At 54.5% G+C, this 27673-nt stretch overlaps 1 protein-coding gene and 1 long non-coding RNA gene across 2 annotated transcripts in view; one reads left to right on the forward strand and one right to left on the reverse strand.

Moving 5' to 3' along the window:
- The window catches only part of IGSF21 (immunoglobin superfamily member 21), a 236111-nt gene that overhangs the window by 180757 nt on the left and 27681 nt on the right, over positions 1 to 27673 (reverse strand). The gene's annotated exons all lie outside the window — the stretch shown is intronic.
- Positions 3356 to 5172, forward strand: LOC135364018 (uncharacterized). Its single transcript, XR_010410447.1, has 3 exons — positions 3356 to 3435; positions 3910 to 3976; positions 4964 to 5172. It is a non-coding gene; the product is annotated as an uncharacterized LOC135364018 (long non-coding RNA).

A 27673-nucleotide genomic window follows, 5' to 3' on the forward strand; every position in this document is an offset into this window, starting at 1 on the left:
TCCGGTTGGTATTTTTACCCTTGCCGGCATTTCATGGACCATCAGGTGCTTCCTGGTCCAGAGCAGAGAGGAGAGCGATTTCCCCTCCATGCTGCTGGGAGAGCCCCAGCTTCTCCACTCTGTCTGTCTCCACAGCCCTCTGATGGGAGGGAGGCCAGGAGTCTTCGTGAGGAGAATCATTTCTAAGTGAAGTGACAGGTGTGCCCATTCTGGGCTGGTCTTTGCACCATGGACACATTCTCATGGAGCCTGGGGAGATTCTGGAAAAGAAGGGGTCTTGAAATCCCACGACCCGCACATGCTTCACATAGACAGAATTTTCTCCGGAGCCTTCAGAGTCCACTCTGCGCCCAGCCTCACCTCCCAGGCACTTCTGCGTGCAACCACTCCCATTGCCCTGCACATCTGCTCATTCCTGTATGTGCTCAAGCTGAGCCTCTCACCTGGAATGCCCTCCTCCCTGCATCCACCCCAACCTGACCCCCTTAAGTCCACCTCCTCCAGGAAGCCCTTCCTTATGATGCCACCTACTCTAACCTCTCCCCTCTCTGAATGCAAGGGCACTTTGTACATAATGCCAGTGGGTCCCAAATCTGCAGCCTGATAGATCATGGAAGGGGGAAGGATAAAGTAAAATTTCCCCAGCCTGCATAATGGCCAGGATTAGAAAGCATGATTGTGTGTGATTAAAAGCATGAACTCTGGAATCGGGCAGCCGGGGTTCAAATTGTTCTGACAATTGCTGCTGTGCAACCTTGGGCAAATCACTTGACCTCTCTGTGCTTCAACACCCCTCCTTTACCCCCATAAAATGGAGACACTAATAGTACTTATACCCATAGGATGGTTGTGATGATTATATGAGGTTTAAAAAAAAAAAAAAAGTAAAGCACCTAGAATAAAATCAAGCAACTAGAAGATATTCGATACCTAACAGGTATTTTGACTGATTGAATCAGACTCTCTAAACCCTGAACCCTGTGTCTTTCTGTCTTGTCCCAAATGGGTCTTTGGTGGCCAGCCAGCACGGATTCAAAGGTGGTCATTAGAGAGTCGCCTGTCTGTTTTATTCTTAGAATCCCTACCCAGAAATGGTCATTGGCTCCCTTTTGCCCCTAAGACCCCAGTCCTCAGCGGGACATCTGGTCCCCAACCTCCCTCTCCAACCTTGGCTTCCCCTTGCCCTCTGCTTGCACCCGTTCAGGCTGGAATAGGGTTCCCCAGACGCGGCATGTAGGTTCAGCTATGCCTTTGCCCATCCGGGGCCATCCAACTGTGTCTTACCTGTGAGAGCATCCGCACTGCCAGTCCCCGGCGATTGGGGGCGGGGGGAGCTGCTGAGTGCCGGGCTCGCGACGGAGCCTGGGTTCGAGCACGGAGCCCTGCGCCCCCAAGGCCAGGCCCCTAGCCATTAGCTGCGATGCCTTATTGTCACGGCTCTTGAACCTCTCCTGGTGCCACCCCCACTCATAAAGACCCTGCTCCACTCCTGGCTTAGAGCCCACACACTCCCAGCCACCGGGCAGACGGCTTGTAGCGATAAGCAACAAGCACCCACACAGTGCACCCCAAATTCTTTAGCACCAGGAAGCCCATTTGCAGCCTTCTCCTCCCTCCCCAGCACTCTGGGGTTGGCAAAGCTGGCTCTCCCCTCCAGACAAGCAGCAACATATACTCCCTGGCAACAAGCTCATCTTCCCTGTTTGTCAGTCAGATGTAACTAGCTCTGTGAGAACTCCCTACCCTGGGCTGGGGGCCGCCGTGCGGGGGCAGAGGTGTTTCAGCCATAAGCAAAGACACCCGCTAACGTGGCCACCTGCGCCACCGTCCTCAGGATGGTGGCAATAGCAGAGGAGGTGGATGATTTCCCTGAGGTCTTCCCACGAAAATGGAATGAACTCCTGAACCCGTGGGATGCCTTTGTGAATGGGGAAGAGCAGGAGACATCAGCATAACCAGGAGACTCCGGCATCTCAGACGGTGTAGGAGAGAGGGCTGGAGGGGGACTACAGGAAAGCAAGAAGGAGGAAATGTTGTTGGGGCTTTGTCTTCAGCTGCTCCCAGGCAGAGATGGAAGTCCCTAAGCATGGGGACCCGACTTCAGCTCTTTGCTCTTCCTCCACCCAGCACCTAACTTGGGGCCAGGCGCCCCCAGGGCTTGGCGTGCCTGCGGACATGCCTTCACGTGGGCCCTGCCCGCAGGGCCCCGAGCCCTCTGCAGAGGGAGGTCAGAGAGAATGGCTGAGTAAACAGCAACTCTCCCACAGCCAGCATCGCTCATTAAATATTAACACTGTCCATTTGCTTGTTTGTGAGTGCACCCGCTGGGTAAGCAGTTCCCTCGGCTGCAAACCCATTGATAAGCCCTGAGCTCTCCCTTTCCGTCTCCTGTCCTGCCTTTATAACCCCCACGGAGCCCGAGCTGTCCACCGGTACCCGCCCCCATCCCAGCTCCAGCCCAAGAGCCCCGTATTTCTTACAGACCACCTTCCAGGCAAGGCACGGAGGCGGGGTTCAAACCCCAGCTTTGCCACTGACGAGCTGGGTGACCTTGAACATGTTACTGGACACCTCTCCTACTGGGTAAAGGCGAGACTCTGCTGGGAGAACACGTGTACGGCGTACTAGGTTAATTCCAATAGAGGCACTGCCTTTTCTCTTCCATCCCCTGTCCCTTACGCAACATGAAGGGTAATTGAGGACTAGGAGGGGGAGACAGAGGAACGGGGTCTCCTGGTGCCTCCAGCTGGGGTGGCATCATGGAGATCCAGTGGTCCAGTTCTGGATCTGCCTGTCCTCAGTGTCATGGCCGTGACTCGGGGCACAGGGAAGAGCTCAGTGCTGCTAAGAAGCCCAGACGCCGAGTTGAGTGATGCTTTGATATCATAGTGATTCTTATTTATGCAACAATGTGTGTGTTCAGCGTGCTGCTAAGTCCTTAAGCTGCCCAGTACCAGCCATAAAAGCCTCCATATATCACCCTGAATTCCCTTCCTGGGTAGTTTAAAAGAACGAGAGGTGACTTAATGGCAGTGTTTAAGGGTTATTATATATAAGTTAACGGCCAGATGCTCTTCCACGGCGGGCAGAGGGACATGGAGGGACATGGCAGGAGCAGCGGAGACCCTCCTTGGAGTTCAGAGGGTGTCTTGCCTCTTCGCCCTGCCCCCAACCCAAAGGCAGCAGGGTGGACCCTCTGGACTCCTGAGGTCTCCACCAGCCCTGGGAGACTTTCTGGTCCACGGTGTTGAGCTGGTGGGTCTCCTCCCAAGAATGTGATCTTTTAAAAGGAGAGCTGATGCTCCTATAATACATGCGATGAATGTGTTTGGCCCACCTGGCGCAGGGAGAACAAGGGACATGTGGGAGAAGACCCAGCCCGGGGATCCGCAGCCAAACAGAATAATTCGGAGTGGCACCCGGACCCCAGGGATGGTAAGAGTTCCCTGCCCACCCAGCCCCCTCCCACCACAGGGAATGGAGAAAGCGGGGCCCTTGCTCTCCTCTGCATCAGCAGGGGTGGGGGGCAAAGGTGAGACCCAGCATGCTCTACCCCCATCAGGTCATGAGGGTGAAGGTACAAAGTGAACTTCCAGGTAGACAGGAAGGGGCCCTTTTCTCCTAAGAAGGGAGCTGTAGAGGGCACACCATAACCCCACACGGGCTTAGCCAAATCCACCCTCTGTGGGAAAGGAGAGGATTTGGCATGGCAGATGGTTATGGTTTGGGAGCACTAAACCCTGCCTGACATAAGGATTCCTGTCCCCTCAATCACCCCCTGTCTGAGACCCTTTCCCCAACTAGCACCGGGATGCATGGAGAGAACCCTGGTTCTAAGCCCGGCTGCCCTACCTGTTCCCCAATTTGACTTTCAGCAATGGTTTCACCTTTGTGTCAATTTCCTCCTAGGCACAACAGGACCGATAACACCCACTCTGCAGGTTGGAAGCAAGCATTAGATGAGACGAAGCACTAGGCACGGAGGTTCCTTCCTTCCCATTGTCTCATTGAGCTGCCTCTACCCACTGTGGTCCCTTGGACCAATCCCCACCATCCTGCTGATGACTTTGGTCATCCCTTACTCCTGCTAGAACACACCCTTCTCAGGTCCTCAGGGGTCAGTGCCAGGCTGTGCTCTCCCTCATGCAAGCTCATCCGCAGCTGGGACGCCCAGCCCACACGCTGAGCACTAATGCACCACTTGGACATTTGCTTGCTCATGGGGCCGCTCACTCAGCAAGCAAATGCCATCAAACCCTCATGTGGTCAGCTTGCTTCAGGAGAAGAGGATTCTGTTACCCCTACAGACTCCCTCACTCTCAACCACTTCCCTTCTTTCTGAAGTGGAAAGAGACCCCATCCCGTGAGGGTGGTCTCCATTTTCCTACTCCTGTGCATAGGGGGCACTCCCCCTCGCACCTCCCTCCCACCAGCAGCAACCCTCTTCCACCCCAGAGACTCAGATCTGAGCCAGCACACCCCTGCCTGCCTCCCTTCCCCAGTCCAGCTTTGGAGAACAGTGGGAGCCCGGCCCATGTGTTCCAGCTGCCCCTCTAGACCAGGAGCCCCTGAGAGTGGACACACGGACACCCCCTGCCCCCATGCCTTGCACATCCTGGATGCTTGGTAAACACGAGCTGTTCTCCATAAAGAAAATCACAACAGCTACAGCATATTGAGCCTCTGCTGTGGGCCAGACACAGAGCTCCACGTTTTTGTTTTGTATTTTTTTTTTAAAGATTTTATTTATTTATTTGAGAGAGAGAATGAGAGACAGAGAGCATGAGAGGGAGGAGGGTCAGAGAGAGAAGCAGACTCCCTGCCGAGCAGGGAGCCCGATGCGGGACTCGATCCCGGGACTCCAGGATCATGACCTGAGCCGAAGGCAGTTGCTTAACCAACTGAGCCACCCAGGCGCCCCAGAGCTCCACGTTTTATAGACATCATCTAATTTTATCCTCAGAGCAGGCCGGCCAGCGAGCTGTTAACAGTGTCATTTCTAAGAAGTGAGATCCTGAGACTCAGAAAGAGTGACTCGCCCAAGGTCATCCTGCAGCCTATAAAGCACCAGGACTTCAGGCCAGGTCAAAGTGACCCCCAAGTCTGCCACACCCTTCCCCCTGGACCAAACTCGCTCAGAGGGCAAAGTGGGGAATAAGGCAAAGAGAACACTCATTTTTCTGGATCAGTCCTGAGTTCAGATACTCAAATTCAGGCATTTGAGGAGGCTTTACAATACAGTAAGAGAAAATACACAAGGTTAAAAAAATAAATAAAAGGCAAACTGAGAAAAAATATGGAGGACTCTGTGATGGGCTGAATTGTGTTCCTCCTAAAATTCATATTTGGGAAGCCCTTACCTCCAGTGTCCCAGACTGTGGCCATATTTGGAGATGGGGCCTTTAAGGAGATGATTAAGTTCCAGTAGGGCCGTTAGGGTGGGCCCTAGTCCAATCTGACTGGTGTCCTTATAAAAAAAGGAAATTGGGAAACACAGGGAACACCAGGGATGTGTGTGCACAGAGGAAAGACCCTGTGAAGACCCAAAGAGAAGGCGGCCATCTGCAAGCCAAGGCGAGAGATCTCAGGAGGAGACAAAACTGCCGACACCTTGATCTTGGACTTCTGGCTCCAGAACCAGGAGAAAACAGATTTCTGTTGTTGAGGCCACCTCATCTGTGGTATTTTGTCATGGCAGCCCGAGCAAACCAATACGGTCTCCTATGACAAATAGTATCCTTAATATATTAAGAGTTCCTAGAAATCAATAAGAAAAAGACCAACAAACCAATATTAAAAATGGGTAAAGAATATGACAGGTATTCACAAGAAACAGAAATACTGATGGCTCATAAACCTATGAAGAGGTGCTTAACCTCATTTATGACCCATTCAAACTGCACCAGGATACCATCTCTCACTTATCAGATGGACCAGATTTTAAAGATCTGCTAACACCACTTTTGGTAAGACTGTGAGAGAACAGAGAGGGACTCCCCACATGGCTGGCAGGAATGTAAAGTGTGCAAGCTTATAGATGGGGATTTGGCAGTATCCAACTGAAAGAATGAAGAAAAGGAGAGGAAGAAAGGAAGGGACATCACTGGGTTTTCATGTCAGTGGACTCCGCACTTTTCCCCTTGTTTGCTTTTTTTCAATAAAGCGATTCACCAAATCAATAACTAAACTGGATTTGATATAACAGCTATCACTGTATTTCCGTCTCCAAATAAATGAATTTTCAGGACTCCGAAAGCTTCCTCTGTTAGGTCCTGAGCCCTGATTTGGGGTTCGGAAGTTATGATCTCCCCACTTAACCCCAGGAAGCGCCCCCCGGCTGTCCTCAGGTGATGAAGTGAAATAAGACTTTGGTGAACGTTTGGGTTCCTTCCCTTCTCTGCAGCCCCCACAGGGACAGTGGGTGGGGAGGGCGTGGGCCCCAACCCATCAAAGCTGGCTGCACCAGTGGGGTTGCAGGGAAGCTGGCAACGTGCAGCCTTCAACACAAACCCAAGCAGACACAAATTACAGGCTTGTCTCCCAAGCCTTGCCTCCTGCTGGGGAAACTGAGGCCAACGTGCCCGACCTGGGCAGGTTTGTGTAGAGCCACGGTTCCCATGAAAGGATCTCCTCCCCACAGTGGCAAGGAAATGAAGGTTTAGTTAGAGACCCAGCTACCCTCCCACACTGCACCTGCCCTGGCTCTTCGCCCTGCCCTCATCCTCATTCATTCCCTTTGAAACTCCTCCCTCCAGACTCCCCCTCCCCCGGCCACTGCCAACCCCGGGTCCATCAACACCAGCAACACACTAATAACCGCTACTTTCAGGGCATTTACCACCTGCCTGGCACTCTTCTTTTCTTTTCTCCTTTATGTATCTATTTTTTTTTGCAACAACCCTACAAGATAAGTAGTATAATGATCCTCATTTTAGTTTAGGAAACAACCTTGGAAGAAGTGAAGCAGTCTTGTCCAAGGTCAGCAGAACCAAGCTTGGAGCTCAGGCCTTCCGGCCGCAGACTGTGACAGCACCCGGTCCCTGGGCTGTGATGCCCCCAGGCCCCGTGGAGACAGACCTCTTCAGGTCCAGAGTCACCCCAGAGTGACCAGGGATCTCATTTAACCGCCCGTCTCCACTTGCTGCATGACCCCTTTCCACTGGCCTTTCAGTTACCACCCTGACCAGCCTCTCCTCCAGTCTGACACCATCTGGGGTCTTCCCAAGCCCCCACCTTCCCTGTCTTGGCTACCCCAAGTCTGAAGCCTCCTCTGTCTGGGATGTAGCCCTCCTGCCTCAGGATCTCATTTTGTGTCATCGTTCCTTCCATCGGCCTGATCTGTAGGGTGAACACCGGTTAAGTTTCGTATCCTTAGATTGCTAAAGCCTCTATAATACGGGGAAGGGAACGAACGTTTACTGAGTACCTACAATATGTCGGCACTGATGCTATGCCCTATTATATATGAATAAATCCTATAAGATGGGTATGATGACTCTCTTCTGCAGCTGAGAAAACTGAGGTTCAGAGAGGTTAAGTGACATACCCAAGGTCACACAGCGCTCAGAAGGGAAGCTGGGACTGAAACCCAGGCCGGCTTCACCTGCTTGGTCCTGAAGTGTCTGTGCCTTTGGTCCTATCACTTTGCCTCTGGCAGTGAATGCTTGGTCAATATTTGGCCCCTTTTCACAAGGACAGAGCCTGTTGTCACCACTACCTGAGATGGCTGCAGTGTGCGTGGGAAGCACATCTGTCTGGCATCTGCTTTCCTTTTTTTTTTTTTTTTTAATGCCCGTTTCATGGCTTTTCTATCCTTTAAAAACCCTGGCACGCCTCTCAGCCAGGGGATTCCTGAGGGCTCGGCCTCGTCTGTTGTCTTGTCACTGGCGGGGCATGTGGAACAAGTGTTTGCAACATGAGCAGCTACTTTGGCCTCTGCCTGATAAGCCCCAGGAACGTGGGCTCTGAGGAAGGCAAATCAGGTTCTTGGTGGCTTGGGTACACTTCTGGCAATCAAGCAGGTGTCCGCAGGCCCAGCGGAGAGAGCATGGGGCTCGAGCCCAGCTCCAAGATCTCAGACGCAATGCCTGTTTTCCCATCTGTGGCATGGGGCTGATGACAGAGCCTGCTGCATACAGAAGGTGGGCAGTAAATGCTGGCCGTCCCTCCCTCTTGGGGCTGGGGAGGGCCCCAGGGACTGTGGGTGGAGAAAGGAGGGCAGAAGCAGAGCCCAAGACTTTGTGCCCACGATCCCTTCCTGGGATCCACCTGGGTACAGGGAGTGCAGGAGCTCACGGCCACCTCCCCGCCGGCCAGTCCGGTCAGCTGCCAGGAACGGCCACCTGAGCCCGGCCAACCTCACCCGGCGCTTTACAGTTTAGAAGACTGTGCACTGACCCCTTTTGCCATCTTTGCAATGATTCTGAGCCAGGGCCTATGTAGGGACGGTGATGCTGGATACCGCGAGGAAGCTGGAGTTCACGATGGGAAAGCGGCTTGCTTAGTTCCCTGGAAGTGGGTTACAACCAATGGTCAGGAGCGCACTCTTTCCTTGTAGTTCCTTATTTAAACCTCCCCAGACCCTTCGAGGATGGGGCCACAGGATTCCTATCTCACCAATAAAGAGATTATGCCTGGGGGGCAGGGGGGACAGGCAAGGTCACGGGCTAGCACTCGGCAGAGCCAGGTAGGTGTTAAGTTGAACACCTTGCTTCTCCCCAGGAAGCTGCACCCAGGAGAGCAAGCCTGGACTCCTGGGAACTAAGCATTTTTTTTCTCTCTCTCTCCCTCTCTCCCTCTCTCTGTTGTGCGAGATCTAAGAACAACACCTATCAGTTGTTGATCACGTACTATGTGCTGAGTATTTGAAATACTTCATGCCATTTATTCTTTCAACACACCCTGTAAAGTAGGGTTAGCCCATTTTACAGATCAGTCTGTTGAGCCTCAGAAAGACTACAAAGCTGGTTAAGTTTCACAGCTAGGTTCAAACTCCAGTGTGTTCTTCCAAGGAGACTGCTCCTTATCTTACATGGAACCTACGCTCTAACTTTTCTACTTGTTGATAACACATCTCAAGCCAATTCAGTGGAATTTCCGGTGAGAAGAGCTTTCTTTTCCCCCTTAGCCCTGCCCTTCCCAAATCTCACTCACACTCGGCCCATCCCAGTGGACCCATAAGTGCTTCCGAACTTGTATTCTGGACACCTGGAATCATGTCAGGATTCAGCTGTTCAAAGGGGAGGGAAGTGAGAGAGGAGGCAGAGGGAACCCACAAAGATGCCACATCACAGTATTTCATCAGCTCCCTGTTTAGAGTCCTCCATGGCTCCCTAGTGCCTGCCTTCTCCAGATCCCAAAGGGTACCCTGCCTTGGAGCACCTTCAGCAGACAGATCCAGCCTCAACCTGGACCCACTTGCTGATCATTCTTGCATCGGACAAATTTGCCTTGGACAAACAGAGGGTCCCAGGCCATGCCGGACACCAGGCTACTGGGTGAGCAAACAGAGCAGCCTGTACCCCACGGAGCTCACACCTGGATGGGGGTGGGGGTGGCGCATGTTAAATGTTCAGTGATGGCACCATGTCAGAGATGCTATGATGCAGGTGGCAGGGGGCAGACAGAGAGGCCATCAAACCCAAGAGTTCTACAAGAAACCCAGGCCAGAGACCCTCAACCAGTTCCCAGCAACCCCCTCACTTGGGTAGCACCCACGTCCCAATGCACCCAAACACCTCACATTTCCCTCTCCTCCAGACACCCCCCTGGGCTGCCCCCTCCATATCTCTTGATCTATGTATCCTCGGGATCTCCACTTTTCTGAGAAATCTCTTCTAACTACACAAGCCTGCAGATTTCCCACCGCCCCTCATCCCTACTCTTCAGCACTTTGCCGAGGCTCAGAGAGGGGAGGTGACTTGCCCACGGTCACCCCGTAAGTAAGTGCATAGTGGGGATCTGAGCTCAAGCCCCAGGGCCCCGCAAAAGGCAGAGAGAGAGAGAGTGAGAGAGAGATCCCAAGCTTCCACGAGAACTCCAAAGGCAAAGACAGAGGGATGGCCGGCATGACCCCTGAGCAAGGTCAGGCAGGAAGGCTCCCAGAGGCGCCATCTGGCCGCGCTGCCCTGGAATGGGTGGGGCAGACCCCTGAGCCCGGGTAGGTGGGCAGCACCGGTTCAGACATCCCATCAGAAGGACATTAACAAGCTGTCCATCCAATTAGGAGCCAGTAATTAAAATTCATCTTCCTTCCTACTGACAGTATGAAACCACAAACACTTCATTATATGCCTCTTACCTCGCTGATCTGCATAAGCGGGAAGAAACACCAGTGGCAACACTAATTAATGCCTGGGGTGCTCTGTGGCTTTAGTGGCCTGTTGGCAGCCTCTGCTTGGGCCGGGGCCGAGTCACGAGCAGGACAGGGGTGGGGTCGGGGGTGCCACAGGCAGGGGTCCTCAGGTTGGTGTGGGCTGCGTGAGAGGTCACGGGCAGGGACACCGAGGGACTTCTGACTTCCCTCTGCCATCAGGGAGCTCTCAGTCGGATGGAGGCGCTGAGCTGGCCCTGAGGAAGATCCCAGTCTGATGAGGAAAGAAGGACCCACGCTAGGATCTTCCTAGTTTGGCGGGGAAGACAAGGTCCTACCTTTGGAGAGTCCCAGGCTGATGGGGGCTGCACAGCCTCTGATCCCAGGAAGCTCACCGTTTAGTGGTAGAGACAGAGTCCTCACTCTGAGCAGACGCCTATTCTTGGGAGTTTGCCTAGGGGGCCCGGAGTCTGATAGGGGAAGGAGCCCTACCCTGGAAGATCCATCCATCCAAGAGGCAATCTGATAAAGTGGAAAAATCTGTGTTTGGAGGCAGGCAAACCCAATATGAGACCCCGGCAAAGTTACTTAACCTCTCTTAATTGCAATTTCCTCATCTGCAAAATAGGCATTTAGCATCCCATTAGTGACTGCGGCCGGGAGGAAGCAGGCCCGCCTCCGATGCAGTCATGGAAGGTGAGTGTGTACCAGGCCTGGCCGGGAGGCAGGAAGCCCGGCACACACACCACGGGGCACACACACCGCGGGGCACACACACCGCGGGGAAGAGACCATGGAGGCGGATGGATCTCCTGCCTGGGGAGTGCCCAGCTCGGGGGCCGCACCCGAAGGACATCGAGACCGAGGACTTGCCTGAGCTCACCATGCAGGGGGGTCACCACGGCCGGGCTCCTGCTCAGCCCACGCCAGGAGACGGACAGGGAGGCAGCGTTGGCGCTCCCAAGACCAGGCTGGCACCCTCCTCGCCCCAGAAGGTCCTTGAGGGGCAGAGAAGGTCCGAAGGCTGAGGAGTTCTGGTCTGGGAAGGCACAGCGGGTAGCAGGGAAGTCTTTTTGAATATGAATGTCATTTCCAGGGGCCCCTGACTCCAAGGCCTCAGCCCCACCCGCCCCCTCCTAGCCTCACACCCGCTGCTCCTCACATCGTGGTTGCCTCCTGGCCAAGCCCTGCTTCCCCGGCTACGGAGACTCAGAGAGGAAAACCACACTGGTAGGGGAGGCTACAATCTCATGGGGATGTGCTTTAACCTCTCCTTATGAGCCCTAGTTTTTCCACTTTTACGTTATACTAGGGAGAAAGACCCAGAATACAGCAGACTTCCCTCAGCATCTTCATTATAGGGGATCCTGGGGGGGTGGGGAGGTGGGGAGGTGGGCTGGTGGCCTTGCTCTTTCTTGCCTTTCCCCCAAGGAATAGCTTGGAGCCAAGTGGGCCTGGACTTAAACCCCAGTTCTGCCTCCCATTGACTATGCATCCTAAAGCAAGTTACTCACACTCTCTGAATTTGTTTCCTTAACTGCAGAGGGGAGAGGATGAGCTGCCTATAAAAGGAGCACGAAGGGGGAGAATGTGTGACCAGCACTTAGCCAGCAATGACTGTCCAGCCCACCCCGGGGTTCCTCCCTCCCTGGCTGCCGCCTCTCAAAGGTCGATGAGAAAGAAATGACCTTTTTTCCCCACCCAGGCTGAATGGTCCCTGGGGTGCAGGAGGCCAGGCAGAGCCTCCTCCTCCTGACCGGGCGACGGTGCGGCAGCTGGCCTGCTGTGTCTGAGAGGGACCCCGCCATCAGCCCCGGCCCACTTACCCGGATTAGTTCCCAGCTGGGTGACTATTTACACAGGCTGCCAGGCCGGTGGTACATCATAATTATATATTATATGTATTAATACTTCACCTTTTGCCAGCACTGCATCTGGGCCCGTCAAAACATGAACCAACATTAATCAATTAAGCTTCCAGCCTCCCTGACCGACTGCAGTTATTACCCTCCCCTTTCTCCCCAAGGGGGCTGGGAACAGGGCTCCCCCAAGGTTCCAGCCTGGCACTGGCTGGCCCTCCTCCACCTGCCCCTGCCCCCTACGGGGCGGGCTCATCAGCCCCCAGGCTGGTCAGGCTCTCTTGATCTCAGGGGTGCCACAATGTCCCTAGACCCTGGTTTTTGGCGGGGAGCTAAGTCCCTCCGTTAGGTGCCCCAGCTCTTTGGAAACCCCCGGACCCCACAAGCCCCATGCCCTCCCCCTTTGGGGGCTCGGCAGCATTGCCCTTGAAGTGCACGGGCAAGCAGGCCTGGGTCGGGCCCCCTTTGTCTCTCTGTGCTACAGCTACTTCGGGATGAGTCCTTAAGACATACCCAGCTCACTGTACAGAGATGGCAGATTCTTATTCCCATGGCAACCCTAGAGAGCAGATCGGGATTGTTATTTCCATTTTGCAGACCAAGGGGCAGAGGCCTTGAGAGGCTAATGGCCCGTCCAAGGTCACAGGGCCCCAACGTAGCTGAGTGAGGACTGAAACTCGGGTCACTCCTGGAGCAACTCCCAGGTACTCTCTGTGCCGCATCCTGTGCTGGGTGCTGGGGTAAAGGGTCAGCTCTGTCCTTCAGGGGGTCACAGTGGGGGGGAGGGTGGCAAGCACAGGTGAGAAAGGTAAGGAATGAAATCCAGGCACATGCAAAGTGCCATGGGACCAGGGAGCAGCGGGAAGGGGAGCAGGGCAGCAGAGCAGTGGCCTCTGGACTAGAACTTGGAGGACATAAGGAGGGGTTAGGGTGGGGCGCGTTCCACGCAGGAACAACATGAGCTAAGCTAAGCTATTTAGGCCCAAAGAAAATGGGGTTGCCTTGCGTAGCCCAAGTTCATCATCCTCTTCCCTCCCCTGCCCTCTCTTCTCTCCCTCCTCTCTTGTTCCATCTTTCCTCTCTCCTTTTCTTTCCCTTCCTTAGAGGAGGGACTCTTGGAGACCCCTGAGGCCAGTTAGAATCTGCAAAGGTCCCGGAGGGCTGCCTGGAGGAGGAGTGAGTCTAGCAGTCCTGATCTCTTGGCTCCGTCAGCCTCAGCTGGGACCTGCAGGGAGCATGAGTGGAGACCCCCAGGTGCCCAGCCCCTGCCACACCAGCCCCTATGGCTGGCCCTCCCTGGAGACAGAGTCCGTCTCTCAGCTCTGACTTAGGCTCTGACAGAGTCCGTCTCTCAGCTCTGACTTAGGAGAAGGGAAGCATTCTCAGCACCAGCTGCATCATGCGGCCAGAAATGCATGTGCCGGACCCAGCACAGAGTCAGGGAGGTGACAAGGCTGACCCCCGCCTCCCCGGTCCAGGCATTAAGGTCAGAGGAGAGAAGCCTGTGTGGCTGTTAGCTCCTCTCCTATTCTTTCCTCCACCACTGAGCAGAATCTGAGGAAGCAGATGGCGTGCGGCTTTGAATGGAAAGGTTTTCATATGGGAGGGAGGCTTGAGCAGAGGTGTAAAGTGGAAGTGGGGGCTGACCGGCTTGAAGGGGCAATGGTGTGCTCAGAGAAAGGGAGAGCAACACGAGATCAGATGCTACCAGAGTCCTCTGGAAGGAGAGCCCAGGCAGGGAGGCAAATGCAGATGGTCTCAGGCAGGAGATACGAATGGGAGAACCAGTCTGGGTGGAGGCATTAGGGAATGGTGGGGACTGGGGTGAAATGGGGAATGTGTGCTCTGCCTCAAGGTATGAAAATTAATTAACACACACAGATAGAGGTCAGGGACAGTGCGTGGAAATCTCTGGACCTAGGAACTGACGTTGCACCTAGAGTTAATTCACCACACTGCCATGGCAGGCCCTTCCCTGCCTCCACGTCCCCATCTGCTAAATGAACATGCAGGCCTGATGCTATGTGGGGGCCACTGACCGACCCATCAGCAGTCGATGAAATGGGATAAAGCCCTGGCTCTCTGGGTAAATGGGGGCAGGTTCTGTAGGCACTGTGTGGGGTGGTGGGAACAAGAACTCGAGCCCTGGCTGCTTCACTCCCTGACCCTCAGCCGGCCGCCTCATCTGCGAAAAGAGGACCAGATACAAGGCAATGAGGATTAAAGAAGGCTGTGCCCGTTTGGTACCTGACTCAGAAGAAACATTCCTCCATCCTTCCCTCCCCGTGGACCCCATGTGTGACCTGCTGCCATTTTCTTGGTAACCGTACCCTGCTCTTTCCTCCCTGAAATGAGCCTGGTCACCAGGGCTTGGCTGAGCGAGGACAGTGTGTCCAGCCCCAGGCTGGGGACTGGGCCATGGAGGCTGGTGCTGCACGGAGCCCACCCCAACCCTCTGGCCAGGCCTCCTCTGCGCGCCATCTGGGCAGGCCTTCCAAGGCCTGGTATGGCCACCTGCGGACAGTCATGGGACGGCCAGCTCGAGAGAACAAAACCATTTATAACGACGACCCGGTCTCTGCCCAAGCCGAAGGAGCACCTGGGGGTGGCCCCACGTCTCTCCCGGCCTCTCCAACTGCCGGCCGCCTCTCCAAGCCAGCGGGGGACAAGACGAACAAACGTCCACATGCCCTTCTCCCTCTGGTGCAACAGAACCCTGCTGCTGCCCCTGCTGGGGGGCTCCGGGGCCCTCGGGGGGTCTCACACAGGACCCCAGGCCCGGGCCTATCACCCTGCCGGCGGTTACCCCGGGAGCCGTCAGGGCATGCCCGCCCTGCACTGCAACCCCGTAGCTCTGCAGCAGGGGCTGTGCTGGGTTCTTGCATTGAAGGCTCTCTGTAGTCTCCCCTTGGCCCTGTAAGACAGCTCTTCAGACCCCTAGTCCGCAGACCCTGGGGTTCAGAGAGGCCTAGGGTGTTGTACAGATGCACACAGCCCCTACCTGGCCGAGTCACACGGGAGCAGACCAGGCCACAGCAAGGGCTCCTGCCCCAGGGCCTTGGGAGCTGTCCTTGGTGGGCTTTGCAGGGGGGCGAAGGGCTCAGGAGCAGAACAGGACCTTCATGTCCCCTATATGGCCAGAGGCCAAAATACATGGTGATGGAAGCCACGTCTGAAACCCGTGTAAGAGGAAGAGCGGTGGGGACCAGCGACACTGTCTGCTGGGCTCATTCCAGCCAGACGGCGCTCAGACATCCCCTCCACCCTATAAGGGTACAGAGGCTTGGCCTCGCTCACCAAAGGTGGAAATTAAGGTTCAGAGAGGCCAAGCAACTCACTCGGGCTCCCACAGCATCTGAAAGGCTACACTGGACTGTGAGCTCGAGACCTTTTAGAACCAAGTCTGTGGTGTCTGCTTTCTACATCCCCTCTGCTCAAACATCACCTCTGCAGCAGAGCTGCTCTGACCCCACCTGGAGCCCCTGAATTTTACTCCCCCCCCAATGCAAAGTCTGTTTGCCCCACCAGAGTTCAGCTCTGGGAGGGCAGGCACATCGTGGGCTAAGACATGTCTGGTCCTCAAACAGAATCTGTGGGATGACTGAGTAAATCCATTCATTCATTCATTCATTCATTCAACAAGCATGTCATGAGTACCTATCATATGCCAGGGCCAGGGCACCGAGAAGATGGTAGTGTACAGAGAAGAATCCCTGACCCCATGAACCCTACGTCCCAGTGGGGAAGACAGGTAACAGAACAGTGAACAGGTACGTAAGTGGTAAACGTCACATAGAGACAAGAATGATAAAGCAGATCGCGGGGACGGACAGAGATGAGGAGGGTGACCACATATCCTGGGGTGGCTGGGCCAATCGTGGGTTAGACCTGTGTCTGTGGATAACCATTAGTGATCCTTTTCACCTTAAAATTATCCCATTTCCATGACAAATTCTATGGCCACCCTTGTGATAGGAAACACTATCAGGCTATCTTTGATTAGGTTGTGGGGCAGAAACTGTTGGTTTCACCAATATCCAGACAGAAGTATTTCCCCATTGCCCTGAAGTTAAGGAGAGCATGTGACTCAGTTATGGTCACTGGAAGGAGGTCCTGTGTCACCTGTTACATCCAGGCCTGGCCCCAGACATCCCGTGAAACACTCTGCCATGGTGTGAGTTACTGGTCAGCAAATATTGACTCCTCTCCCCGCTGACTTGGGGCTTGGCCATGTGACCTGCTTTGGCTGCTGGGATGTGGGGGTAAGCAATGCTTGCGGCTCTGGACCTGGCCCCCTGAAAGACAAGTTGAGACCCTTTCTGTATTCTTTCTCCTTGCTCTGCAGAAGGCTGAATACAAAGCATCTGGTGGGGGGCCCCAGGAGGCCTGGGGGAGTGACAGAGACACACAATGGAAGAGCTTGGGACCCCCGAACCACTGTGGAGAGGTGAGTCACCCAGGGGAGCCTCTGAGTAAATGTAGGCATACACACTCTTTGACTTTGCCTGAGCAAGAAATACACTTTTATTGAGTTAGGTCACGGAGAATTTGGAATTGTTTATTACAGCAGCTTGCATTAATTAACCTGACAATTTCAAGCAGTCAGTGAAGCCCTCTTGGAGGACAGAACATGTGAACAGAGATCTCAGGGAAGGGAGAGAATTGCACAGCGCAGGCAAAGGCCCCAGGGACCCAGAAGTCCTGGTGACGCATGGCACTGAGTCTCATCCTTCCCCACCTGGCCCTATTGCTCGGGTCATATACCCTGCCCGAACCTTTGTCTTCTCTGGTGTAAACTGGGACAAACACTGCCCCAGCTTTGTCCCCTGAAGGCGCGATGTGGGGAGGCTGATGTGGTAGTAGGTGCCAGGGCCTTTGAGGGCAGGCCGCTCCTGCCTCAGCCGGCAGACTCTCCATTTCGAACGGTCCAGAATGCACTGGCATCGTGACCCCACTTGGTGAGACCATGTCGAGGTGTTGGGGCCTGGATGGGATAACTAGATCACCTGGCAGACACTGCTCTGAATTCAGGGATTTCAGCCCCTGCCCCCAGAAGTGCTAAGAAATCAATTTAGACCCCTCTGAAATCCAGGGAGGAGGGAAGGCCCAAATGTTTGTGGACAGCCTGGTCCCCAACTAGGTACTTATGCATCTGTGCCCCCACCCAGCCCCACCAGCAACTCTTCAAGGAGGCCAGCATTCCAATCCCTGGCCACACTTTCTCTAGTACCTGGAGCTAAAACAGCATCCTGGGACAGGTGTCTCCAGGGCTGGGCACAGGGACTGGTGCACAGCCGAAACCCAGCTTTAAGCCACCTTAAGTATCTTGAGATTCCCCTCATACTCAGGGCCAGGTGTCATATATGCACTACGTCTGATCTTCCCCACCTCCTCCAAGGTAGTTATTATCCCCATTTTCCAGATGAAGAAACTGAGCCTCAGAGAGACCCATGTTCAGATCGAGTGGCAGCAGGGGGTTCTACCCCAGATCAACCTGGTTCCAGAGCCTACATTCCTGCTACTGAGTAAATGAACACGTGAATTGTTATGGGCACTGCAGTCCCCATTTTACAGATGAGGAACAGAAGCGGGGAATGACTTACCCAAGGTCACATAGCTAGAAGATTACAGAGCCAGGATGGAGATAGGGGTAAACGAAGCCAGGGTGCTCCTTGGCAGAACCCTCAGAAAGACACCCATGATTTCCATGACCTGCCCACATCATCACGGCAAGTTGGGTGGGAGGGGTGGGTGGCCTCCACCGAGAGCCCATGGTTATTTAGCTGAGTAATGCTGGGGAGGCAGGTCCATCTCTGGGCACCCAGCCAGGATGGGGGAGTCAGGATATATCACCCCTTATTATTAGCAACATTAGCTCCATGATTCACAAGCATTCACGGTATTGACACTAATGATTAGCACAGCAATGAGTCTGAGCCTCTGGACCGTGCTGGAATGTCCGCCCCCTCCCTCTGTGCATGTCATCCTAGCCTTGCAAGGCCCGCTCAAGTCTGTCCCTCGCCCTGAGGCTTTAGGGACTCTCCCAGCCCTGGTGGCCTCCCCTGAACACCACACCCTCCCTGCTGTGACCACACACCTCCCCCACAGGCTTGCTGGTCCTGTCTCTCAGCACTGACCAGCAGGGGCTATGACCAGCAGGATCTGGGACGTAGGCCGGGCATGTGGATGCACGCACCTGCACGTTTCACACACCTGGCCTGGCTGTTGGTTCAGGGGAGGCGAGCTGCAGGGGTCCTTCCAAGAACACAGAGCCCCGAGCCCTCTCCATGTGCTCAGCCTGTCATGGGTCCCGGGATGGTGAACATGTCTTGTTGATCCTGTCAGAGGTCATGGACACTTAGTTCAAGTACTGGGTTTATGCTCCGGCTTTTTTTAATGGGTATAAAACATTAACTTGTTTGCACGGGGGCAGACAGGCGACTTTGTACTGGACTAGAAACAATATCACTCACTCAAAGATAAAATATTCATTCTCTAAATTATACAGCCTTGTTTTTTCCACTTTTTATTTTATTTCCCCATTTCTTCTAAGCAATGTAATAAGCTATAATAGGAGACCTCTCGCTCACTGTGGCCTGCACTCCTTCCCATGATAAACCCTCTACCGTGTGCCTTCTCCAAGCCAGCCCGAGCTTGCGCCAAGCACCAGGGGTGCAGAGGGGAACAGAAAGGACCTGGCCCCTTGCCCTGGTGCAGCTTACACTCTGGTGTGTGGTCAGAGTCTGGATTATAGAGCTAGAAGACCTGGGTTCAAATTCCACATTGACCACCAACCAGCTGTGTGGCCTTGGGCAAATTACTTAACCTCTCCGGGCTTCCGTGTCCTCATCTGTAAAATGGATATAATAATAGTACCTCTCTCACAGAGTTGTGAATTTAAATGGGTCATGTGTATAAATTCCCGGAACAGTCTTGGCATGCAGGAGGGAGAAAATTTTCAAGAAGGATAAATTCTAGAGGGGCATCAGATGATGAACAAGCTGACACATGACCAAGCAAAATATGAATGATAGTAAAAAGTGCCCTAAAGGATGACTCAGATGTGTTCACAGAGGGAGAAAGTGGGAGAGAGAGAGAGACAGCATTTTGATGGGGTTGGCCAGGGAGGGCAACTCCTAGGCCTTTGTACTTAAACTGCAGAAAGCGAAGGCAGCAGCTGTGGGAAGATCCTGCTAAGAGTGATCCTAGCAGCAGAAAGTCCCAAGCTCAAAGCCCTCCAGGCTGGACAGCTCCTTCCTGGCAGAGAAGAGAGTGGGAGGCCAGAGTGACCAGAACAGCGTCATGGAGCCAGAGAGCAAGACAAGGTGAGGTAAGAGAGGGCGGCCACCGCTGGAGGAGGCAGGGTAAGGAGTGGGATTTGGCTTCAAGTACAATGGCGAGCCTTGGAGGGTTTTAAGCCTGGAAGCAATCGGATCTGATTTACATTTTAATAACATCTCTCTGGACACCCAGAGGAGCTGAGCGCAGGAGGGTGAGGAGGGGGCAGCCACGGAGACCAGCTGGGAGGCCGTGGCAGGCAGGCACAAGCTCGCGGTGGCTGGGCCAGGGGTGCCAGGGACAGTGCAGAAAAGCAGCCAGACTCGGGATGTGTTGGGGGTAGAGCCGCCAGAACTTGTCCTTAGGCTGGACTCGGAAAATGAGAGGAAGAGAGGGTGACTCCTTTTCTTGTTGCTGTTGTTTGGGGCACCTGTTGGGAGACACACGTTTTATTTCTGACCCTGCCATTAATTCACTGTGTGACCTTGAGTTTGCCACCTAACCTCTCTGAGCCTCGCTTTCCTCATTTATAAATTAAGGATAATGTTATTTGGCCCCTTACGGGGTTTGCTGTGAGGATCAATCAAGATAAGACACAGAGATTTAAAAGCTCTGAACAGAGAAGGGGGAAGGGGGTTTGTGGGTGGCTGGCAGGGATGCTGGGCCAGATTCTGGTCCTGCCTGGGACCCTTGGTGACTCTGACCTTGGCCAAAAACCAGTTCCAGCTCCCTTGTCCATCAAATGAGGTTGAACAGAATGGCCCTCTTGCTGAGAGGATCCACCCCCACCTGGCCCCAAAGCAGGACTTCTACCCGGCCGGTGTGGGGGTGTGGCTGGGCTGGCGGGTGAAGCAGCCTGGTCTTTCCTTGTCACAACGCTCCCCTGCCTTGGAGCCAAGCTCCCCGGAGGGCCCAGGAGAGGGGACTCAGCCAAGGTCGCTGGCTGAGTCAATCAGAGGTGCAAAGTAGGTCTGAGCTGCCCCACCTCCGGGGCCTCTTGTCTGAAAAAGAGGGAGGGGCAGTCCTCAAACTGACAGAAGCCTGCTAGGCCCAGGGCTTCTGAACCAGGCGATCAGAGATGTCTGTGGCCGAGGGATCTGTCCTCCCTTACAGTTGACCAACAATCGGGAAAGGATGGAGGGTGGGGAGGACCTGCCATTTATCATACATGCCCCCCTCCGCCCGGTATCTCACAGGAAGGCACTCACTCATTCAATATTCTTTGTTTTCTCTCTTAGATGGGTGTCTAAACGGGATCAGAGAAGGTGAGTAATGGCCCGCAGTCCCACAGCAAAGCCAGGTTCGGTGCCAAGTCCATGCTTTGTCCACTGCCCTAGCAGAAGCCACACGTACCTCCACTCAAAGACTAAGCTGGGCTTCTGTCCCTCTCTTGCCCCGGTGGGCTGGGGCCAGAGATAGAACACAGCCCGCAGATATTTACTGAAGGGATGAATAAAGGAGTGGCTGGAGTCCTTCCCAGTTCTGGGCTCCATCCCCTGACAGAGCCTTGACCTTGGCAAGGGAGCCCAAGGGCAGCCCAGTGCTTGGATTTATCTAACCTCTGTCCTCAGGCTAGCGAGTGCCCCTGCCTGTTATGAACCTGCTCCATTCCTGCCCGAGAAGCCGACATGAGGGCTGTCATTTCATTAGGTCCTCCCCACCCCTCTGTTTGGACTCCAAAACATCTACATAAATTACAGCCCCAATATTTATTGCTTCTGTGCTGTGCTGGCAAGAGTGTGTGTCCTGGTGGAGGGAAGGTCACCCCTAGGACTGTCTCCCTGCCTCCATCCCTGTCCCAGGGCCCGGGGCTGGCTGGGGCAGCGGGGAACGGGCGGCCTCCAGGGGCCCGGGAGGGGCAGGGGCACTCAGGCGCCGGGGAGAGAGGGAGGCCGGTTTTATGGCAGAGTTTTCACATGGTTGGTTTTGCCATTAACTTTGAATGCCTTTGTGGGTCTATAAAGTTCCCCACCGTGGTTTATAGGGAGTATGAATCGAGGAAATTGGTGGCAAAAACAGGCTAATGGGTGGCTTTCAGACACTCACACAAGGGTCAAGGAACAAAGGCTAAGAGGTGCCATCTAGCCACAAAAACCATTCCAGTGATAACTTAAAAGAAAAATTCACATAAATTCCTTTCTGTTTTGCCCCCCAAATTCTGCGTCTCCATGTACAGAAATGGCCGGCAGGATAATCACCGCAGAGTTAACAGCGGTCATCTCTGAGTACTGGGATTTTCTTTCTTGTGCCTTTCTAAATGCTCCAAATTATTTCCAGCTTTCGGGTATTACATTTGCAATTGGAAAAAAAAAAAAGGTGATTTTTAAAAGTCAGATAATCCAAAACAGCAGGAAGGAATGTTTTCTGAGGCACCCATGATTCATCCACGGTAATAGCCCATCACAGGGGCTCCTATTCGAGCATCTCATTTTGTTCTCAACATGATTCTCCAGCTTGAAAGGGGGAAACCGAGGCACAGAGAGTTCAAATGTCTTGCTTAAGGTCACGCAGAAAAAGGGCCCCAATAGGAGCGGTACCCTTCCCCTCCCATCACGGCCTTCGCCCCTCTCTGTCCAGGTTCCCTGCTGGCCCGGGGCAGTGGGGGGGGGGTGCGGGTTATAGCAGGCAATCCTCAGATGGGGTGAGGGGTGTACACTTCAGAAGGTGCCGGGCATTCTTTTTGGGTGGTCTGAGGCGCTGTGTTTAGTGGAGTCTTCTCTGGTCAGACTCGTGACTCTGGTCACCTAGAACTACCCAGTGGTGTCTTCAGGGGTATGGCAGACTGGACCTAGATGCTTCCAGAAGGTTCCAGAGCCAGGCTAGGCTAGGTCAGGATTGAACAGAAGCAGAGACTGGATGTGGAGGGAAAGGTGGGTCACATGCCCTCAGGGATGGGGAGTGGCGTCATATCAGCTGCGAGAGTCACAGGCAGCTTGGGCAGGGAGGAAATGGGGAGCAGCCCCACGTCTGGCTAGGGCCTGGCTAGAGAGGGTATAGGAGGTGTGAGGGCCCTGGACTCCCTTGCACAGAGCATAGGAGGTGAGGCTTGTGAAGGACCTGAGGGCCTGGGTCCTCCCCACTCAATTCAGACTTCCTGAGAGGCTGCCCTGCCCCAGGGAAGGGATGTGATACAGGCCCTGGGGTGGGGGACAGAGACCTCCCCAAATCCAGCCCTTCTTCCTCTGCATGTGTCTTCCCAGCAACAGCAATGTGAAAACATCATGGGCCAGAAACAGAATGGACACTCCCGTTGTTTTTAGATTGAAATGTGATAAGGTGCAGAAGCGCTGACTCTACCTTCCAGAGGGTCCCACTCTGATGTGGGGAGACAGAGCCCCTGCCATCATAAGCCTTAGTCTGATGGGGGAGACACAGGCCTCCCTGGGGAGATCCCAAGTCTGATGGGGGAGACACAGCCCCTCCCTGGAGAGGTCCCACATCTGATTGGGGAGACACAGTCCTCCCTGGGGAGGTCCCAAGTCTGATGGGGGAGACACAGCCCCTCCCTGGAGAGGTCCCACATCTGATGGGGGAGACACAGGCCTCCCTAGAGAGGTCCCAAGTCTTATGGGGGAGACATAGCCCCTCCCTGGAGAGGTCCCATATCTGATGGGGGAGACACAGGCCTTCCTAGGGAGGTCCCAAGTCTGATGGGGGAGACATAGCCCCTCCCTAGAGAGGTCTCACATCTGATGGGGGAGACACAGTCCTCCCTGGGGAGATCCCAAGTCTGATGGGGGAGACACAGCCCCTCCCTGGAGAGGTCCCACATCTGATGGGGGAGACACAGGCCTCCTTGGGGAGATCCCAAGTCTGATGGGGGAGACACAGCCCCTCCCTGGGAGGTCCCACATCTGATGGGGGAGACACAGGCCTCCCTAGGGAGGTCCCAAGTCTGATGGGGGAGACACAGCCCCTCCTGGAGAGGTCCCACATCTGATGGGGGAGACACAGTCCTCCCTGGGGAGGTCCCAAGTCTGATGGGGGAGACACAGCCCCTCCCTGGAGAGGTCCCACATCTGATGGGGGAGACGCAGTCCTCCCTGGGGAGATCCCAAGTCTGATGGGGGAGACATGCCCCTCTACCATTTGAGAACTCCCAATCTAACAGAGAAGACCCTCCCCCAGAAAAGAGATCTTGAATAGAGACACAGAAATGAAGGCACAGGCCCGCTGGGTTATCTCCATTAGCTGAGTTCCTGAGGGACTCAAAATCCAGAAAGAGGGAAAGGCACAAAGAGCATCCAGGAAGAAGACCTCCCTGAGAAGGTGATTTCTCTGGTCCCCGAAAGTCCAACCAGCTCTGCTAGGCTCTCGGGTTATGGCAACTCCAAGACCAGCTCCCTGCCCCCCAGGAATTCATGGTGTAGACGAGGACGGTGCTGGACACTGACAAAAGCAGGGATTGAACACCCATGTAAGGGGTACAGGCGAGGTTGGTGGTTTGGCCTTGATGCCTGGGCACTGGGGAGCCATGGAAAGTTTTAAGCAGGGAGGAGAGTGATCCGATTTGTGATTTGAATAGATCAGCTGGTTGCCTGGAGGAAGAGGGAGCGGTGGGGGGCAGGGGGAGGCAGGAGACCAAGGCTGAGACTGTTTGGTCATCCAGGCAGGAGATGAGGGACCCCGCCTGAGGACCTGGTGGTGGAGGATCCTGGACAACAGTACTGAAGCTTTGCGCCCTGAGCCCCGCCTGACAGAGGGGTGATGAGGTTCAACGACTCTGCGTCTGAGCAGCTGCCTGGCTAGGCTCAAGGACACAGGCCCAGGGTCCTCTGAGGATGCCCACTGGTCTGCGAGAGCCCTCACAGCTACTCACAGCTAGACGACGGGCATCTGCCCTGGCTAGGCACCTGTGGGGCCAAGGTCAGCTTCATGAGTCCTGTGCCTGGGAGGAGAAAGCCCAGGGCAGGCCCTGGGATATTCTGGGGTCCCCTGGATTGGGACAGCCAGAGAAACATTAGATCACAGCCTCCGGTTCCCCCATCAAACACTCAAGTCCTGATTGGATCCTCCAGCTGCCAAGGCCACGGGGCCACCCCTGCCTGCTGAGTCCTCCATCTGGTTGGGCATTTGTCCCACTGGCTAGTGAAGCCTGCAAACCAGGCCGTGCAGGGGTCAGGCCGAGGCCTGAACTGACCCATCTGGGAGAACAGCTAATAAGCCCCCCAATTTGCATATATGCAAACAAGGCTCCACAGCCGACAGAGCAATTAGCATACCCTACTGCCTGGCCAGGCCCCCGGCTTTGGCTGCAGTGCCTGGGATCTTATCAGTCGGGCTCAGAGCCTCGCTTCTCCTCAGCCTGGGACTGGGTGGGTGGGTGATGAAGTCCTAGATTGGGCCTGATGCTCCCTTCCAGAGGGCAAAGGGGCCTGTGCAGGGCTTTCTGAGGAGGGACAGGGAGGGCCTAAAGTTCTGGGAAGATCTCTTGGCCTTGCCCTCTTATCTTTTATTTTGGGCATAGGGAGGGTCATCAGATCATCCGATGAGCATGGGACATGTGACCACCCCAGCTGTGACAATATGGCCAAGGGTTTCTGAGCTCAGAGAAGCCTGAGTTCTAATCCTTACACTACCACTTGCTGCTGTGTGACTCTGGGTAAGTGAACTGACGTCTCTGGGCCTCAGCATTCTCCTTTGTGAAATGGAGACACTGCCTCCCACTAGGCTATTGTGAGGGCTCAACGAGTCCTTGTAGGTGAAGTGCGAGGTGTGGAGCAGCTGCTCATTGAAGGGCATCCCCTTGCCACCAGCCACTGGGACAGAATGAGAAGCATACGCTCACTTCTCTTCTGCGTCTCCTCTCGCTCTGTTGAGGTTTGTTTTTTGTTTTTGTTTTTTTTAAATCTCGACAGTGTTTTAAATTGTGTAAAGCATATTTCCATCCAATAACTTAGGACACTGCTGGTGAAGTTGGCTGGAATGTGTCCCCATTTTACAGATAAAGAAACTGAGGCCCAGAGAAGTGAAGCCACTTGCTTTAAGTCCTCCAGCAGGTTGGCAGTAGATCAGGGCACTCGGTCTCCAGGCCCCTCGCTCTCGAGCTCCTTCTGGCCACAGCAGCTGGTGGAGAGCCGAAGCATCCCACACATTTGTGCACCAGCCTCCCTCCCTCCTCTCTCTCACCCCTCAGGCAGTCATTCTGCCCCAGGGTCCCTGTTCCAGGCTCTTTTTTGGCTGAGGCTGTCATTCCGCTGACTGCCAGCTGAGAACCTAATGACAGCCAATCCAGCTCAGAGAGTGGGTAGTTCCTCCCGGTGTCTAACTGCAATTTCTCTTGCTTTAAAACCAAATTGTATCCTTTTTTTTCTTAATCATTGGCAGATGGGGAAAACTTTGGCTCAGCATCCTCCTCAATAAATAACTATTGTTATCATCATAATAAATAGAACGGAAACAAAGCAGGCCTCAAAGCTTTCAGCTCCCTCTCTCCCTCTCTCTCTCTCTGTCTCTATCTCTGTCTGTCTCTCTTCCTGGCCTCCTCACCAGAGGAGACCCTGACCTTAAGGTCCTTTAACCCTTCCTCCCCAAAGCCAATTCTCGTCACCTTGGGTGCTCATCTTTCTTCGAGCTCCCACTGCCCCAGAATCCTGCCCCACGGGGTGCCCCCAGGAGGGGGTGAGGAGGGAGGAAGTGGGGGAAAGGAGCTGAGGGTCCCCAGTCCTTCCCGTGTGGGCTGTAAGCCATCATCACTCCACGCCTGCTGAGTGCCTTATGTGTGCAGGCACGTGTCCAGGGCAAGAAGCAGAGGGACGTGCAAGACACACACACACGCACGCGCGCGCGCTCCCTCCTTCCCCAGAGGGCAAGGACACATGGTCTCCAACCTCAAGGAATGGACAGGGAGAGGATGATCATCTTGGGTGTTAATGCCAGGAAAGATGGAAGCCTGTGGGTGCACGGAATAGGGATCCCCTCACCAGCCAAGGGCAAAGGGTGGTCAAGGAAGGCTTCCTGGAAGAGGTGACTTCTTTTTTTTTCTTTTTTTTTTTTTTGTTTTTATTCTTATGTTAATCCCCATACATTACATCATTAGTTTTAGATGAAGTGTTCCATGATTCATTGTTTGTGCATAACACTCAGTGCTTCATGCAGAGGAAGAGGTGACTTCTGAACTGAATCCTGAAGGACATCTTGGCATGAGCCAGGGGAAGAGGACGGGAAAAGCAGGGCAGGCAGAGGGAATAGCAGGAGCAAAGGCCCAGAGACTGTGCAGCGTGTGATGTGTTTGATGAACTGGGGTACTAATTACAGGAGTGTCTGCCAGACAGCACATGAACACACAGGCTCTGTTCTGTGCTTTACGAAGACTCACGAAATCCCCACAGTTGCCCCAAAGGTAGGTACAACAATGGCTTGGCTTGGGGTGCCCTAAATGAAGACTCAGTAAACAACTCAGGGGCAGGTGGCTTCTTTGGGAGGTGACCCAGGAGACGTGAGTGCGAGAAGACAGCCAACAGTGGGTGTGTTATCACGCCAGCCCCCAGCCGCTGTGGGTAGCTGGAGGTCCGTCCCACTGGGGATCTCTGGGACCTGGCATAGAAGGTGCTCCTGGAGCGTCCAACCCAGAGCAAGGACGCAGGGCATCCGTCCTCCCACTTCCTGTCCATCCTGTCCTGAGGGCTGCTTCCGGGGACACCAGCTCTCTGCACATCTGGCCTGCCCGGTGCCCAGGCGGGGGTGCTGCTCCCAGGCAGAGGGTCCCAGGCTCTCCGGGAGGGGCCGTGGCTGGGCTCTGACAGTGTCTGCTGCCATATGAGCCCCACCTCACAGAGGAGGAAACTGAGGCCCAGAGCATGCCAGGGACTAGGGCCAGGTCACAAGCCAGCACACCGTGGGGTCAAACCCAGAGCCTATGATCCTAGCCACAGAGCCACAGTGCCCAACAGTGGTCTACTCCCGACAGGGCAGGGGAGTATGTGAATGATGAAGACAGACAAGAAGGAGGCCAAGAAGCAGAGAAGGCCAAGATTTGCTAGAAGGAGAGAGGGTGAGGTACATCACCTAGGGAGCCCCGAGATGTACCAGGCCCTCGGGAAGGCGCTGGGGAATCCCAATGACCTCAATCAGTGAGATCCAGGCAGGGCCTTCCCAGAGGCCGAGGTTAGGAGGCTGAATCAGGTTCTCTTCCCTTTGGTTCATTTTCCCAGCCCCGACTAGAATCTCCTGTTAGACGTGGCTTTCCCGGTGGGAAGGGAAGAACGTATTTATTCATGCAAAA

This window comes from Mirounga angustirostris, unplaced genomic scaffold (genome assembly GCF_029215605.1).
Source record: "Mirounga angustirostris isolate CCGP_5_RB_7025 unplaced genomic scaffold, mMirAng1.0.hap1 SCAF_4, whole genome shotgun sequence".
NCBI lineage: Eukaryota > Metazoa > Chordata > Mammalia > Carnivora > Phocidae > Mirounga > Mirounga angustirostris.